The following is a 19,175-nucleotide window of genomic DNA, read 5'->3' on the forward strand; positions in this document are numbered from 1 at the left end:
GAACACCATATATCCCTAGAAAATTAGGAAAACGAACCAAGTCCGAAGAAGAAGAAACCAGTGATTCAGATTAGAGGGTTGTAATCATGTTGTGTATTATATGTATTGTAGTGTGCTTGTACTTTTATGTTCTATGTAAAAAAAGCTTGTATTGTTTGTTAATTATCTTTTACGAATCTAATCCTTGTCTATTTTACAGTATAAAAACACAAAATGGACGTTAATGGTAGACAACCGAATATTTAAGAAGACCTACCAGAGGATATGATTGATGAAATCTTGTCTAGAGTCGGTCAGAATTCATCAGCACAATTAGTTATGGCGAAATTAACTTGTCAAACATTTGAAAGACTTTCCAGAAATGCCTTAGTTTATAAAAGGCTTTCCTTTGATAGGTGGGGTATATCACATTGGGGAGACCGTAAGTTACGCCGTGTTTTCTTTAAAGCGTTAAATGCGGGGAACCCAAATGCAATTTTACGCTACGGGTTAAGAACCTATTTTGACTCAACATATCCCAACATAGGATTTCGTGAGTTAGAAAGAGCTTCTAACATGCAACATAAAGAAGCATGTTATACTTACGGGTTAGTGATGTTCGCTTCTTACCAAAGTGAGAAAAAGAACATCGGATTACAACTTTTAAATAAAACCTTCCACAAGTGACGGATTCAGTAGTTGGGGTGAGAAACAAGGTTTTTAGATTATTACGGGGCTGTTGGACATTACGAAACCCTCGTCCTTTTGACGACATTACAACATTCTGCCTAGCCAATGGTCATAACCGTTACTTTCCACAAGACCAAGGATGGGAAGTCGTCTTAGTAAAACCAGAATGCATGACTTGTTTCTGGACTTATGAATTACGTGTCTTTATTTCTTTTGCTGAACAACTTGCGTATTAACTAGAATTGCCTTTATAGCTGCCGAGTAGCAAAGTTATTATGTGCTATATTTCATCCTATATGTATAATAGCGGTATTGTAAGTTTGTAAAATATTGTATAAAATTTGAACGCGAAATTTTATTATAATCAGTTTTTTCATATAGAATTGTGGTAGTTAAATTGTATATTAGCTACTAAGTATGAACTTAACGGGTAGGTACTACCCGAATTAAAACTATAAAACGCTAATATGAAGAAAAAGCTTTTATAAATGAGTTCATACTATGCTACGAAATACTATTGACTATTCTTAAAATTCTATATGATTAACTTAATTCTTTTGGGCTATTTTTGAAGGAAATGGCACCGACGACTCGTCAGAATTTGAATATGAACGAGGAAGACTTCTGTGTTTTCCTTGCAGCAAACATAGCCACAGTACAGACAGCGATGCAAAATAACAATAACTCTGGATCTAGCAGTGGAACTAATTTCACAAGAAATCGTGTAGGATGCTCCTACAAAGAATTCACTGCCTGCAAACCTTTGGAATTTGATGGAACCGAAGGACCAATTGGATTGAAACGGTGGACCGAGAAGGTCGAATCGGTGTTTGCCATAAGTAAGTGTACTAAAGAGGACAAAGTTAAGTACGCATACCTTCACAGGTACTGCGTTAACGTGGTGGAACACCTATCTTGAACAGGTAGGACAAAATGCTGCTTACGCACTACCGTGGTCGGCATTCAAGCAATTGATGAACGAGCAGTACCGTCCTAGAAACGAAGTCAATAAGCTCAAGGTAGAGCTTAGAGAGTTACGAACACAAGGGTTCGACATTACCACATATGAACAACGATTCACAAAGTTGTGCCTATTGTGTCCAGGAACGTTCGAAGATGAAGAAGAGAAGATCGACGCGTTTATAAAAGGGTTACCAGTAAGGATTCAAGAAGATGTGAGTTCATACGAGCCCGCTTCCATACAAAAGGCAAGTCGAATGGCTCATAAACTCATAAATCAGATTGAGGGAAGAAATAAAGAGCATGCCGCCGAAGAAGCCAACACGAAACAACTCAAGAGGAAGTGGGAGGAAAACGGTGAAAAGAATCACCAGTACAACAACAATAACAATTACAACCACAACCGCAACAACTATCCCAACAACCGCAACAACAATCGCAACAATAATCGCAATCCTAACAATAACTACAAAAAACGTCCCAACAACAACAACAACTACAACAAACGTTTCAATAACAATAACAATCCCAACAACAACTTCAATAACAACAACGGCAACAAAAACCAAAATCAGCCATGTCACAGGTGTGAAGAAAATCACCCGGGGTTTTGCACGACATTTTGCAACAGGTGTAAAAGAAATGGTCATAGCGCCACAAAGTGTGAGTATTACGGACCAAGGTTTTACAAAACTAATGGAATAAATAGTGTCAGAACAAGTGATGCCAGAACGAATAGTGCTGGAGCAAATAATACCAACGCTGTTTGTTATAAATGTGAAAAACCAGGCCACATTATTAGAAATTTCCCGAAACAAGGGAATACTAATGGGCAGGGCCGCGGAAGAGTTTTCAATATTAATGCGGCAGAAGCACATGAAGACCCCGAGCTTGTTACGGGTACGTTTCTTATTGACGATAAATCTGCTTATGTTTTATTTGATTCGGGTACGGATAGAAGCTATATGAGTAGAGATTCTTGTGCTAAATTAAGTTGCCCATTGACGCATTTGGATAGTAAATTTTTTCTCGAATTAGCAAACGGTAAATTAATTTCAGCAGATAATATATGTCGGGATAGAGAAATTAAACTGGGGAACGAAACGTTTAAAATGATTTAATACCAGTCGAGTTAGGGAGTTTTGATGTAATAATTGGCATGGACTGGTTGAAAAAGGTGAGAGCAGAGGTCGTGTGTTACAAAAATGCGATTCGCATTGTGCGTGAAAAAGGAAGACCTTTAATGGTGTACGGAGAAAAGAATAACGCAAAATTAAATCTTATTAGTAGTATGAAGGCGCAAAAACTAATAAGAAAAGGTTGTTACGTCATTCTAGCACACATCGAGGAAGTTAAACCTGAAGAAAAGAACATCAGTGATGTTCTCGTTGCAAAAGAATTTCCCGATGTATTTCTGAAAGAATTACCGGGATTACCCCCACATCGATCCGTTGAATTTCAAATAGACCTTGTACAAGGAGCTGCACCAATAGCTCGTGCTCCATACAGACTCATACCCAGCGAAATGAAAGAATTACAAAGTTAGTTACAGGAAATTTTAGAGCGTGGTTTCATTCGATCAAGCACATCACCATGGGGAGCTCCTGTTTTGTTTGTCAAGAAGAAGGATGGTACATTTAGGTTGTGTATCGACTACCGAGAGTTGAACAAACTTACCATCAAGAACCGCTACCCACCACTGAGAATCGATGACTTATTTGATCAACTACAAGGCTCGTCGGTTTATTCAAAGATTGATTTACGTTCTGAGTATCATCAAATGCGGGTGAAGGAGGATGATATTCCAAAGACTGCTTTTAGGATGCGTTACGGTCATTACGAGTTTATGTTTATGCCGTTTGGGTTGACTACCGCACCAGCTGTGTTCATGGACCTCATGAACCGAGTGTGTGGACCATACCTTGACAAGTTTGTCATTGTTTTTATCGATGACATACTTATTTACTCAAAGAATGACCAAGAGCACGAAGAACATTTGAGAAAAGTGCTAGAGTTGTTAAGGAAAGAAAAACTGTACGCTAAATTTTCAAAGTGTGCATTTTGGTTGGAAGAAGTTCAATTCCTCGGTCATATAGTGAACAAAGAAGGTATTCAGGTGGATCCAGCAAAGATTGAAACCGTTGAAAAGTGAGAAACCTCAAAAACTCCGAAACGTATAAGCCAATTTTTAGGACTAGCTGGTTACTACAGAAGATCATCCAAGATTTTTCCAAAATAGCAAAACCCTTGACTGCATTAACGCATAAATGGAAGAAATTTGAATGGAAAGATGAACAAGAGAAAGCGTTTCAATTGTTGAAGAAAAAGTTAACTACGACACCTATATTGTCATTACCTGAAGGGAATGATAATTTTGTGATATATTGTGACGCCTCAAAGCAAGGTCTCGGTTGTGTATTAATGCAACGAACGAAAGTAATTGCTTATGCGTCTAGACAATTGAAGATTCACGAGCAGAATTATACGATGCATGATTTGGAATTAGGCGCGGTTGTTTTTGCATTAAAGACTTGGAGGCACTACTTATATGGGGTCAAAAGTATTATATATACCGACCACAAAAGTCTTCAACTCATATTTAATCAGAAACAACTGAACATAAGGCAGCGCAGGTGGATTGAATTGTTGAATGATTATGACTTTGAGATTCGTTACCAACCGGGGAAGGCAAATGTGGTAGCCGACGCCTTGAGCAGAAAGGACAGAGAATCCATTCGAGTAAAAGCTATGAATATAATGATTCGCACTAACATTACTACTCAAATAAAGGAGGCGCAACAAGGAGTTTTAAAAGAGGGAAATTTAAAGGATGAAATACCCAAAGGATCGGAGAAGCATCTTAATATTTGGGAAGACGGAACCCGGTATAGGGCTGAAAAGATTTGGGTACCAAAATTTGGAGATATGAAAGAAATGGTACTTAGAGAAGCTCATAAAACCAGATACTCAATACATCCTGGAACGGAGAAGATGTACAAGGATCTCAAGAAACATTTTTGGTGGCCAGGTATGAAAGCCGATGTTGCTAAATACGTAGGAGAATGTTTGACGTGTTCTAAGGTCAAAGCGGAGCATCAGAAACCATCAGGTCTACTTCAACAACCCGAAATCTCGAAATGGAAATGGGAAAACATTACCATGGATTTCATCACTAAATTGCCAAGGACTGCAAGTAGTTTTGATACTATTTGGGTAATAGTTGATCGTCTCACCAAATCAGCACAATTCCTGCCAATAAGAGAAGATGACAAGATGGAGAAGTTAGCACGACTGTATTTGAAGGAAGTCGTCTCCAGACATGGAATACCAATCTCTATTATCTCTGATAGGGATGGCAGATTTATTTCAAGATTCTGACAGGCATTACAGCAAGCATTAGGAACTCTTCTAGACATGAGTACTGATTATCATCCACAAACTGATGGGCAGAGCGAAAGGACGATACAAAAGCTTGAAGACATGCTACGAGCATGTGTTATTGATTTCGGAAACAGTTGGGATCGACACCTTCCGTTAGCAGTATTTTCCTACAACAATAGCTACCATTCAAGCATTGAGATGGCGCCGTTTGAAGCACTCTATGGTAGAAAGTGCAGGTCTCCGATTTGTTGGAGTGAAGTGGGGATAGACAGATTATGGGTCCGGAGATAATACAAGAAACTACCGAGAAGATCATTCAAATTCAACAACGGTTGAAAACCGTCCAAAGTCAACAAAAGAGCTACGCTGACATTAAAAGAAAAGATATAGAATTTGAAATTGGAGAGATGGTCATGCTTAAAGTTGCACCTTGGAAAGGCGTTGTTCAATTTGGTAAACGAGGGAAATTAAATCCAAGGTATATTGGACCATTCAAGATTATTGATCGTGTCGGACCAGTAGCTTACCGACTTGAGTTACCTCAACAACTAGCGGCTATACATAACACTTTCCACGTCTCGAATTTGAAGAAATATTTTGCTAAAGAAGATCTCACTATTGCGTTAGACGAAATCCAAATCAACGAAAAACTTCAATTCATCGAAGAACCCATCGAAATAATGGATCGTGAGGTTAAAAGACTTAAGCAAAACAAGATACCAATTGTTAAGGTTCGATGGAATGCTCATAGAGGACCCGAGTTCACCTGGGAATGAGAAGATCCGATGAAGAAGAAATACCCGCACTTATTTCCAGAAGATACGTCAACACCTCCAACTTCTTAAAATTTCGGGATGAAATTTATTTAACGGGTAGGTATTGTAGTGACCCGAACTTTTCCATGTTTATATATATTAAATGAAATTGATATTTACATGATTAAGTGTTTCCAACATGTTAAGCAATCAAACTTGTTAAGACTTGATGAATTGAAATAGGTTTTATGGACAATTGACCACCCAAGTTGACCGGCTATTCACGAACGTTAAAACTTGTAAAAACTATATGATGACATATATATGGATATATATATATATATATATATATATATATATATATATATATATATATATATATATATATATATATATATATATATATATATATATATATATATATATATATATATATATATATATATATATATATATAGTTAACATGATATTATGATAAGTATGTACCTCATTAAGTATTTTAACAATGAGTTATATACATAAAAATGAGACTATTGAATTAAGAAACTCGAAAACGATATATATAACGATTATCGTTATAACAACGTCTTACTAATTACATATGAATCATTTTAAGATATTGATACACTATATATAAACATGATAAATGATAAGTAAACATATCATTAAGTATATTAACAATGAACTACATATGTAAAAACAAGACTACTAACTTAAGGATTTCGAAACGAGACATATACGTAACGATTATCGTTGTAACGACATTTAAATGTATATATATATATATATATATATATATATATATATATATATATATATATATATATATATATATCATATTAAGATATATTAATACATCATAATATCATGATAATGTAATAATTTAACATCTCATTAGACATAATAAACAATGAGTTAACAACATTTAACAAGATCGTTAACTTAAAGGTTTCAAAACAACATTTACATGTAACGACTAACGATGACTTAACGACTCCGTTAAAATGTATATACATGTAGTATATTTAAATGTATTTAAACACTTTTGAAAGACTTCAAGACACTTATCAAAGTACTTCTACTTAACAAAAATGCTTACAATTACATACTCGTTCATTTTCATTAACAATTCTACTCGTATGCACCCGTATTCTTACTCATACAATACCCAGCTTCTAAATGTATTTACAATTGGTATATACACTTCAATGATCAGATCTTAGCAGCCCTTATGAGTCACCTAACCATGTGGGAACCATCATTTAACATCTAGCATGAAATATCTCACAAAATTACAAACTAATGGAGCCTATATGGAGACTACACATTCACGTAAATGAGGAGTACCATAAACACATTCACTTTGCAATTTTCTTGAATCAAACTACTCTCTCTCAAGTGTTCTTCCATTGTTATAAGTGTTCTTCATCATCTTCATCAAAATGTAGCTCAATCTAGTTCATAAATCCATACATAAACCAAGTTATAAAACAACTACTTAAGAACACACCAACAACACTTCCAAGTTTGCTAGCTTACTTCCAATCTTGCAAATCTACTTTGAGTGATCATCCAACCTCAAGAAATCTTTCTTATTTACAGTAAGATATCTTTCTAATACAAGTTAATACTCATATTCAAACTTTGATTCAATTTCTATAACTTTAACAATCTTATTTCGAGTGAAAATCATACTTGAACTTGTTTTCATGTCATGATTCTACTTCAAGAACTTTCAAGCCATCCAAGGATCCTTTGAAGCTAGATCTATTTTTCTCATTTCCAGTAGGTTTATCCACAAAACCTGAGGTAGTAATGATGTTCATAATATCATTCGATTCATATATATAAAACTACCTTATTCAAAGGTTTAAGCTTGTAATCACTAGAACATAGTTTAGTTAATTCTAAACTTAAACGCAAACAAAAGTTAATCCTTCTAACTTGAATTTTAAAATCAACTAAACACATGTTCTATATCTATATGATATGCTAAATTAATGATTTAAAACCTGAAAACACGAAAAACACCGTAAAACCGGATATACGCCGTCGTAGTAACACCGCGGGCTGTTTTGGGTTAGTTAATTAAAAACTATGATAAACTTTGATTTAAAATTTGTTCTTCTGGGAAAATTATTTTTCTTATGAACATGAAACTATATCCAAAAATCATGGTTAAACTCAAAGTGAAAGTATGTTTTTCAAAATAGTCATCAAGACGTCGTTCTTTCGATTGAAATGGCTACCTTTACAAAAACGACTTGTAATCTGTATTTTTGACTATAAACTGATACTTTTTCTGTTTTGATTCATAAACTTAAGTTCAATATGAAACCATAGCAACTTGAATCACTCAAAACGGATTTAAAACGAAGAAGTTATGGGTAAAACAAGATTGGATAATTTTGCTTGATGTAGCTACGTAAAAATTGGTATAAAATCTATATTAATCATATCCTAGCTAACTTATATTGTATCATACATGTATTCTAATATATTATGTAATCTTGGGATACCATAGACACGTATGCAAATGTTTTGACATATCATATCGACCCATATATATATATATATATATATATATATATATATATATATATATATATATATATATATATATATATATATATATATATATATATATTATTTAGAACAACCATAGACACTCTATATGTAGTAATGATTGAGTTAGCTATACAGGGTTGAGGTTGATTCCAAAAATATATATACTTTGAGTTGTGATCTAGCCTGAGACGTGTATACACTGGGTCTAGATTGATTCAAGATAATATATATCGATTTATTTCTGTACATCTAACTGTGGACAACTAGTTGTAGGTTACTAACGAGGACAACTGACTTAATAAACTTAAAACATTAAAACGTATTAAAAATGTTGTAAATATATTTTGAACATACTTTGATATATATGTACATATTTGTTATAATTCCGTGAATCAACCAGTGGCCAAGTCTTACTTCCCGACGAAGTAAAAATCTGTGAAAGTGAGTTATAGTCCCACTTTTAAAATCTAATATTTTGGGATGAGAATAAATGCAATTTTATAAATGTTTTACGAAATAGACACAAATAAATGAAACTACATTATATGGGTGAATGATCGAAGCCGAATATGCCTCTTTTTTCTTGGTAGCCTAAGAATTAGTAAACCGATCTACTAATTGACGCGAATCCTAAAGATAGATCTATTGAGCCTAACGAACCCCATCCAATTACCAGATGCTTTAGTAATTCGAATTCTTTTTTATCATGTCCGAAGGATTTCCCGGAATGATAGTGGATATTCTTATATGCATCTTGCTAATATCGGTTACCTGCTGTTCACCATATAAATGATTTTTATCTCTATGTATGGGATGTATATGGAAATATGAAATCTTGTGGTCTATTATTACGATTTGATAAATATATAGGTTAAACCTATAACTCACCAACATTTTTGTTGACGTTTAAAGCATGTTTATTCTCAGGTGATTATTAAGAGCTTCCGCTGTTGCATGCTAATATATGGACAAGATTTGGTGTCAGCATGCTTGTATAATATTGTTAAAACTGCATTCGAGATTTATTTTGTTGTAACATATTAATATTGTAAACCAATATGTATTGGTAGTGTGTAAGTGTGATATTTTTAGATTATCATTTCTGGATAATCTAGGTGGTGTCTTTTTAACCTTGTCGATAAAATAAAGGTTATGGTTTGTTTTAAAAACGAATGCAGTCTTTGAAAAACGTCTCATATAGAGGTCAAAACCTCGCAATGAAATCAATTAATATGGAACGTTTATAATCAATATGAACGGGACATTTCACGATAAGGGTGACAGTTGGTCATATCTGCACGATCGAGGATTTCTGTAGCATATTGTTTCTGAGATAAGAAGAACCCTGTGGTGGTGCGTGTTGCCGAGATACCCAAAAAATAGTTCAGTGGTCCAAGACCAGTCATGGAGAATTCCCTGTGAAGGGAGGTAATAATCCTCTGGAGAAATTCTGCGGAAGAGGCAGTCAGGTTGATATCATCGACATAAAGGAGAAGGTATGCAGTGTCAGGTCCCTGGCGGTAAATAAATAAAGAGGTGTCACACCGACTATGACAAAAACCAATCCGCTGAGCATAGATGGCAAGCGCGGAAACCAAGCACGAGGAGCCTGTTTGAGACCATATAAAGATTTCTGCAAGAGGCAGACATGATCGGGATACCGAGGGTCCCGAAAACCAGGAGGCTGATGCATATAAATAGTCTCAGACAACTGGCCATGGAGGAAAGCATTCTTGACATCTAACTGATGAATCGACCAGTGTCGAGAAACATCTAAGCTGAGAACAGTGCGTATCATGGCCTGTTTGACAACCGGACTGAAGGTCTCATCACAATCAACCTCAACCTATTGGCTACGACCATTGGCAACCAGTCGAGCCTTATACCGATTCAAAGTACCATCCGCATTAAACTTGTGATTAAATAGCCATATGGAGCGAACAATGGTCGTGTCCGAAGGGCGTGGCACAAGTTTCCAAGTACTGTTGTTAATTAAAGCATTAAATTCGTCAGCCATAGCTTCTTTCCAATGAGGGTCATGGAAGGCGTCAGGGTAAGTGCATGGAATAGGAGATGTGGTAGAGGTGTGAAGGTTAAGGTGTTGGATAGGTTTAGTGATTCCATCACGGGCGCGAGTGACAATAGGATGAGTGGACTGAGTGGCGGAAGCGGTAGCCTCAGGAGAAGGAGGCTGTATCTCCGAAGCGTGGGTAGTAGCCCCAGTAGGAGGAGGCTGTGTCTTTGAAGTGTGGGTAGCCCCAGTAGGAGGAGGCTGTGTCTCCGTAGTATGGTCGGTAGCCCAGTAGGAGGAGGCTGTGTCTCCGGATGTGTAGTTGATGAGGCCGGTATGTGGATAGTGCGGGAGTAGAGATTAGGTGGAGCATCCAAGAAATCGTAAGAGGGTGGCTGGGTGGGAGTCATGGAGCCAAAGGGAAAAGATGATTCATCGAAGGTGACATGGCGAGATAAGATAATTCTGTTGGTGGTGAGATCAAGGTAACGATAGCCGCGATGGTTAGTTGGATAAACGAGGAAGATGCATGGGGTAGATCGAGGGGCGAGCTTGTGAGATGTCTGGAGATGCGGATAGCAAAGGCATCCAAAGACACGGAGGGTGGAGTAGTCTGGTTTTTGGTTGTATAGGCGGGTGTGGGGTATGTCGTTATTGATGGCTGATAATGCTAAAAACAAACATATATTTCATAGCATTATTCCTCAAGAAAGACAAGCTTTTAGTTGCAATTGTTCTATTTACAAGAGATATTCGTTTAAATAATAAAAGGTGAAGACAAAAGACAGATTCGACGAATTGAAGATGCAAACGACCAAAAAGCTCAAAAGTACAAAAGACAATCAAAAAGGTTCCAATTATTGATAAGAAACGTCTCGAAATTACAAAAGTACAAGATTCAAAACGCAAAGTACAAGATATTAAATTGTACGCGAGGACGTTCGAAAATCCGGAACCAGGACCAGAGTCAACTCTTAACGCTCGACGCAACGGACTAAAAATTACAAGTTAACTATGTATATAAATATAATATAATATATAATTAATTATATTAATTATATATATATTATATTTATAAATAAAAAACCGTCGGCAGAGAAAAACTCCAAGGACTGAGCTGTAAAAGTAACCTCCGCGACTCGCGGAGTTTGAAGAGGTTTTCACCGCGAGTCGCGGAGCCCCCAATTTCGACTCTGGCTATAAAGCAAACCGAATTCTGATCAAAATTCATCATATTTTTCTTCTCTTATCATACGTAAAATTTATATATATATATATAATTTATATTTTAATTTTAATTTTAATTCTAATAATAAGGGTATGTTAGCGAATATTGTAAGGGTGTAAGTCGAAATTCTGTCCGTGTAACGCTACGCTATTTTTAATCATTGTAAGTTATGTTCAACCTTTTTATATTAATGTCTCGTAGCTAAGTTATTATTATGCTTATTTAAAATTAAGTAATCATGATGTTGGGCTAATTACTAAAATTGGGTAATTGGGCTTTGTACCATAATTGGGGTTTGGATAAAAGAAAGACACTTGTGGAAATTAGACTATGGGCTATTAATGGGCTTTATATTTGTTTAACTAAATGATAGTTTGTTAATGTTAATATAAAGATTTACAATTGGGCGTCCCTATAAATTACCATATACACTCGATCGGACACGATGGGCGGGGTATTTATATGTACGAATAATCGTTCATTTAACCGGACACGGGAATGGATTAATAGCCACTAGAATAATTAAAACAGGGGTGAAATTACATTCAAGGGTAATTGGTGTAATTGTTAACAAAGTAGTAAAACCTTGGTTTACACGCAGTCGATAACCTGGTGTATTCATTAAACAAAGTATTAAAACCTTGTTACAATTCGAATCCCCAATTAGTTGGAATATTTAACTTCGGGTATAAGAATAATTTGATGAGGACACTCGCACTTTATATTTATGACTGATGGACTGTTATGGACAAAAACCAGACGGACATATTAAATAATCCAGGACAAAGGACAATTAACCCATGGGCATAAAACTAAAATTAACACGTCAAACATCATGATTACGGAAGTTTAAATAAGCATAATTCTTTTATTTCATATTTAATTTCCTTTATTTTATATTTAATTGCACTTCTAATTATCGCACTTTTATTTATTGTTATTTAATCGCACTTTTAATTATCGTACTTTTTAATTATCGCAATTTTATTTTATCGCACTTTTATTATTTGCAATTTCATTATCGTTATTTACTTTACGCTTTAATTTAAGTCTTGTATTTATTTTATATTTTACATTAGGTTTTAACTGCGACTAAAGTCTTAAAATCGACAAACCGGTCATTAAACGGTAAAAACCCCCTTTATAATAATAATATTACTTATATATATATTTGTATTTATAATAAAAGTAAACTAATATAGCGTTGAGCTTTGTTTAAAGATTTCCCTGTGGAACGAACCGGACTTACTAAAAACTACACTACTGTACGATTAGGTACACTGCCTATAAGTGTTGTAGCAATGTTTAAGTATATCCATTCTATAAATAAATAAATATCTTGTGTAAAATTGTATCGTATTTAATAGTTTTTCCTAGTAAAATATAAACTATTTTGTATACACCTCGCTTTGACATCAAGTATTTTTGGCGCCGCTGCCGGGGATCACCGAAGCGAAACGTCAATATAAAAAAAAAAAAAAAATTTATATTTTAAGTTTTAATTAGTTTTTGTTATATATATATTTTTGTTTAAAAATTATAAAAATTAAAAAGATAAAAAAAAAAAAATCTTTTAAAACCGAAAAAAAAAAGTATTTTAAATATATTTTTAAGTTTTTCCTTTATTTTTACAAAATTATAAAGTATTTTAAGTTTATTTTTAAGTTTTTATTTTAATTATATATATATATATATATTTTATTTAAATTTAAAACAGAAAAAAAGAAAATAAAATATTAAATATTACGTTGAACCTGTCATTTGACCCCCTGATTTGAACCTGCAAGGCAGGTCATGCGACTCGCATGACCCACCCCCTTATTCCATGCGACTCGCATGAAGGGGTTGACCAGGCCATAAACGAACCCTAATTCCGTATTAATTACGGATATTATTTAATTATTATTATTTAAACCCTAAAACTATTATTATTATTATAATTAAGTTTTTAATTTATTTAGTTATTTTTACTTTTGTTTAGTTTTATTATTTATTTACTTAATACTATAATATAAAAAAATAATATTTTTATAAAATCTAATATTTTTATAACTTTTTATAACTTTTATATTTTTGTATCTTTTAATTGTTTTAGCGTAATTTTTATATTTTTATTATTCGTACTTAGTTTTTAGACATAGTATTTACCGTAGTAATTTTAGATTTTTAGGCTTTGCCGTAAACTCTCTTAAGTGCTTATTCCTTAGATTAAGTATTAGGTGCTTTAGAATTTTGCGACGCCTTTTTAAGTTTTAGTTTTTTTTTTAAGTTATTTCCATTTGGGATTTAGTTTTTCCTGTAAGCTTTAATATTTTTAGACACCTTTTACTATGTATCAATTATCATTCCAATTAGTAATTTCAATTTGCGATTATAATTTTAAGTTAGTTGTAGTAATAAGGTTAGGTTAGTCAAGTATTTTTAAGTTTTTATAAGTTTCTTTTATTTTTCCGTCACCTTTTATTTTTCAACCATTTTTCTTTTTCGACCTTTTGCGACGAACTCTTTTTCTCTCTTATTTCTCGCCATTCTAGTTTTTAGGACTTAGAATTTTTTCTACTTCTTATCTAAATTTCTTAAAATTACGAAAATTTATTTTAAGTGGTTAAATTAATAGACATCAAAATTTTCTGGTTCGTAGTAATAGTTGGATTTGTACGTGGACCGGGTTATTGGAGCCAAACAGTCCTCAATTATATTGAGACCAAACGAATCCTGCCCCTCTGCTGCATCTTTTGGCTATTCGAAACGTAGGCAAAATCAGAAAAGTCTATTAATTGGATAACTTATTATAATTTTTCTTTCCTTTTTAAAAACTAATAGGATATTCAGTGAATGCACCGAGCAAGACGTTCACCACCTTTTGTACGTTCACCACCTGTAACTAGATCAAGACATCGTTTAACGAATATCGCCGCCGTTGATTTTTCTTTAGAATCGTCATCAAGTCAACCAAATCCTCAAACTCAAATTTCCGATAATCCAGTTTTTGAAACAAACCTCACAATTGAGAATCCGGAGAATATTCAGGAACGGTTCGTAGATCCTGAACCATTAAACTTTCCTCCGGAACCACCAATCATTCAAACAGAGATTGTTGAGGAACGAACTATTAAATCAGAATCATCTAGTGATACCGATTCAACAAATTCAATTATGGAGAATCTGGAACCTTTAAGTATGGAAGACCAAATGAGAGCTAAACGCACTGGCCAAGGTCACGCAATTACTCATCCAGACATTAATGCGCCAGATTATGAAATCAAAGGACAAATTCTACACATGGTGAATAATCAATGCCAATTTAGTGGTGCGCCGAAGGAAGATCCAAATGAACATCTACGTACCTTTAATAGGATCTGCACACTATTTAAAATCCGAGAAGTGGAGGATGAACAGATATATCTCATGTTATTTCCCTGGACTTTAAAGGGAGAAGCCAAAGATTGGTTGGAATCGTTACCTGAAGGGGCGATTGATACATGGGATGTTTTAGTTGACAAATTTCTTAAACAATTCTTTCCTGCATCTAAAGCCGTAAGACTTCAAGCAGAAATTGTTACGTTCACACAGAAACCAAATGAAACTCTATATGAGGCGTGGACAAGATATGGAAAGTTGTTAAGAGGATGTCCGCAACATGGTTTAGACACCTGTCAAATAGTACAAATATTCTACCAAGGATGCGACATCACTACAAGAAAAGACATAGATATAGCAGCTGGTGGTTCTATTATGAAGAAAACCGAAACTGACGCTTACAAAATTATTGATAACACTGCTTCCCACTCACATGAGTGGCACCAAGAAAAAGACATCATTAGATCATCTAAAGCAGCTAGAGCCGATTCTAGCCATGACTTAGATTCCATTTCCGCAAAGATAGATGCTGTGGAGAGACGAATGGAAAAGATGACTAAGGATATTCACTCAATACGAATTAGTTGTGAGCAGTGTGGAGGACCACATTTGACAAAAGATTGTCTCAGTATTGAATTAAAAATGGAACAAAGAGAGAATATTTCATACATAAACCAAAGGCCTGGAAATAATTATCAGAATAATTATCAACCGCCAAGACCGATTTACAATCAAAACCAGAATTATAACCGAAATATTCCATACAACAACCAACAAGGTCCTAGCAATCAACAAGTATCCAATAATACTTACAATCAGCAAAGACCTAATTTTCAAAACAAACCACCACAACAAACCGATGATAAAAAGCCGAATTTAGAAGATATGATGACGAAGCTAGTTGAAACTCAAACGCAGTTTTTCACATCTCAAAAACAAACCAATGAACAAAATGCTCAAGCATTTAGAAATCAACAAGCTTCTATTCAAAATCTGGAACAAGAAGTAAGTAACCTAGCAAGATTAATAGGTGAAAGAAAACCGAGAAGTCTACCTAGTGATACAAACGCTAACCCCCGGAATGAAACAGCTAAAGCTATTACCACAAGAAGTGGTACAACACTTAAACCACCTGAAATACCTGTAACTTCTGATGAAACTATTCCTACTCCACAAGAACCACAACCTGATCAAGATAAGGAAAAAGAACCGGTAGTTGAAAAGGTTAATGAAAATAACACAGTTAAGGATAAACCTTATGTTAAACCATACCAACCACCACTTCCTTACCCGAGTAAAATGAAGAAAGAAAAACTTGAAGCCGAGCAATCCAAATTCTTGGATATGTTTAAACAGATAAATGTAAATCTTCCTTTCATTGATGTGATTTCAGGAATGCCAAGATATGCTAAATTCTTGAAAGATCTAATCTCAAATAGAAAGAAAATGGAAGAACTCTCGGCTGTTACTATGAATGCTAATTGTTCAGCAGTGCTGTTGAATAAGATACCAGAAAAACTATCTAATCCAGGAAGTTTCACAATTCCATGTTTTCTGGGTAGTCTTAGTTCAATAGAAGCATTGGCAGACTTAGGTGCTAGTATAAATCTAATGCCGTATTCACTATACGTTAAACTAGACCTTGGAGAATTGAAACCAACCAGAATAAGCATACAACTAGCCGATAGATCAATAAAATATCCTAGAGGGATAATGGAGAACATGCTAGTTAAAGTTGGTACTTTAGTATTTCCAGTAGATTTTGTTGTTTTGGACATGGAAGAAGATTCTCAAGTTCCTCTCATATTAGGAAGACCATTCTTAAACACGGCTAAAGCAATGATAGACGTGTTCGGTAAGAAACTGACCCTAAGTATAGAGGATGAGAGTGTTACCTTTTCAGTTGATAGAGCAATGCAACAACCACAATCTGCAGATGATACATGTTATTATATTCAAACTATAGATGCACATGCAGAATTATTAGAAGAATTTCCAGAATTACAAGGAACAGGAGAATGTTCTTTAGGAGAAGGTAATGAACCAATTGATGAAGCTGAAATGTTAGCTACACTTATGGATAATGGATATGAACCAACAACAGAAGAACTTCAAATGTTAAAAGAGGAAGACCGATATCGATACAAATCATCGATAGAAGAATCGCCGATATTAGAGTTAAAGCCACTTCCAACCCATTTGGAATACGCTTATTTACATGGTGAATCTGAATTACCTGTAATAATATCGTCTTCTCTCACAAATGATGAAAAATCTCAACTCATTTCTGTGTTGAAAGCTCATAAACCAGCCATTGCATGGAAGATTCATGATATTAAAGGAATAAGTCCTTCGTATTGCACACATAAAATCCTTATGGAAGAAGGTCATAAAACGTATGTGCAACGCCAACGAAGACTAAATCCTAATATGCAAGATGTAGTTAAGAAAGAGATTATTAAACTGCTAGATGCAGGTTTGATATATCCAATTTCTGATAGTCCATGGGTAAGCCCAGTTCAATGCGTGCCTAATAAGGGTGGCATGACTGTCATTACAAATGAGAAAAATGAGCTTATTCCTACTAGGACTGTAACAGGATGGCGTGTGTGTATTGATTATAGAAAATTAAATGACGCCACCAGAAAAGATCACTTTCCCTTACCTTTCATAGATCAAATGTTGGAAAGATTAGCCGGAAATAGTTACTATTGTTTTCTAGATGGATTTTCCGGATATTTTCAAATTACAATAGCACCCGAAGATCAAGAGAAAACCACATTCACGTGCCCTTATGGTACTTTTGCTTACAAACGCATGCCATTTGGACTTTGCAACGCCCCTGCAACCTTTCAAAGGTGTATGATGGCGATTTTTCACGACATGATAGAAGAATGCATGGAAGTTTTCATGGATGACTTTTCAGTCTTCGGTGATACATTTGAATCATGTCTAGTTAATCTGGAACGAATGCTAATTAGATGCGAAAAATCAAATCTAGTACTTAATTGGGAGAAATGCCATTTCATGGTTAAAGAAGGCATCGTTCTTGGACATAAAATTTCAAAAGAAGGAATTGAAGTGGATAGAGCTAAAGTAGATGTAATTGCTAAACTTCCACATCCCACCAATGTTAGAGGAGTTAGGAGTTTTCTAGGGCATGCCGGTTTTTACCGACGTTTCATAAAAGATTTTTCTAAAATTGCCACTCCTATGAATAAACTCCTAGAAAAGGATGCTCCATTCATCTTTTCAGATGAGTGTATCAAATCTTTTAATATTCTTAAAGAGAAACTCACTAATGCACCGATCATGATAGCACCAAATTGGAATCTACCATTTGAACTAATGTGCGATGCAAGTGATTTTGCAATGGGAGCCGTTTTAGGACAAAGGATTGAAAAACGATTTCAACCTATATATTATGCTAGTAAGACGTTACAAGGAGCACAAACAAACTATACAACTACTGAAAAAGAACTCCTTGCTATTGTCTTTGCTTTTGACAAATTTTGATCATATCTCGTTCTAGCAAAAACGGTGGTCTATACCGACCATTCTGCTCTTAGATACCTATTTTCAAAACAAGATGCTAAACCAAGATTAATCCGTTGGATCTTACTCTTACAAGAGTTTGATATTGAAATCCGAGATAAAAGAGGAGCAGAAAATCTCGCCGCTGATCATCTTTCTCGTCTTGAAAATCCCGAATTAGAAGTTCTAAATGAATCAGCCATACAAGACAACTTTCCTGATGAATATCTATTGAAGATAGATTATAAAGAAATCCCATGGTTTGCAGACTATGCAAACTACTTAGTTTGTGGATTCCTTGAAAAAGGATTATCGTACCAAAGACGAAAGAAATTCTTCAGTGATATAAAACACTATTTCTGGGAAGATCCACATCTGTTTAAAAGTTGTCCCGATGGAATAATACGCCGATGTGTATTTGGAGATGAAGCTAGTAAAATTTTAAACCATTGTCACACAGGACCAACAGGAGGGCATTATGGGCCTCAACTAACAGCAAGAAAAGTTTATGAAGCTGGATTCTATTGGCCTACAATTTACAAAGACGCACACCTTCTTTGCAAATCCTGTGATGCATGTCAAAGGGCCGGAAAAATAAGTCAACGTGATGAAATGCCACAAAATGTCATCCAAGTATGTGAAGTATTTGACATTTGGGGTATTGACTTTATGGGTCCATTTCCAAAATCTCATAATAATCTATATATAC

Source organism: Rutidosis leptorrhynchoides, chromosome 1 (assembly GCF_046630445.1).
Source record: "Rutidosis leptorrhynchoides isolate AG116_Rl617_1_P2 chromosome 1, CSIRO_AGI_Rlap_v1, whole genome shotgun sequence".
Taxonomy (NCBI): Eukaryota; Viridiplantae; Streptophyta; class Magnoliopsida; order Asterales; family Asteraceae; genus Rutidosis; species Rutidosis leptorrhynchoides.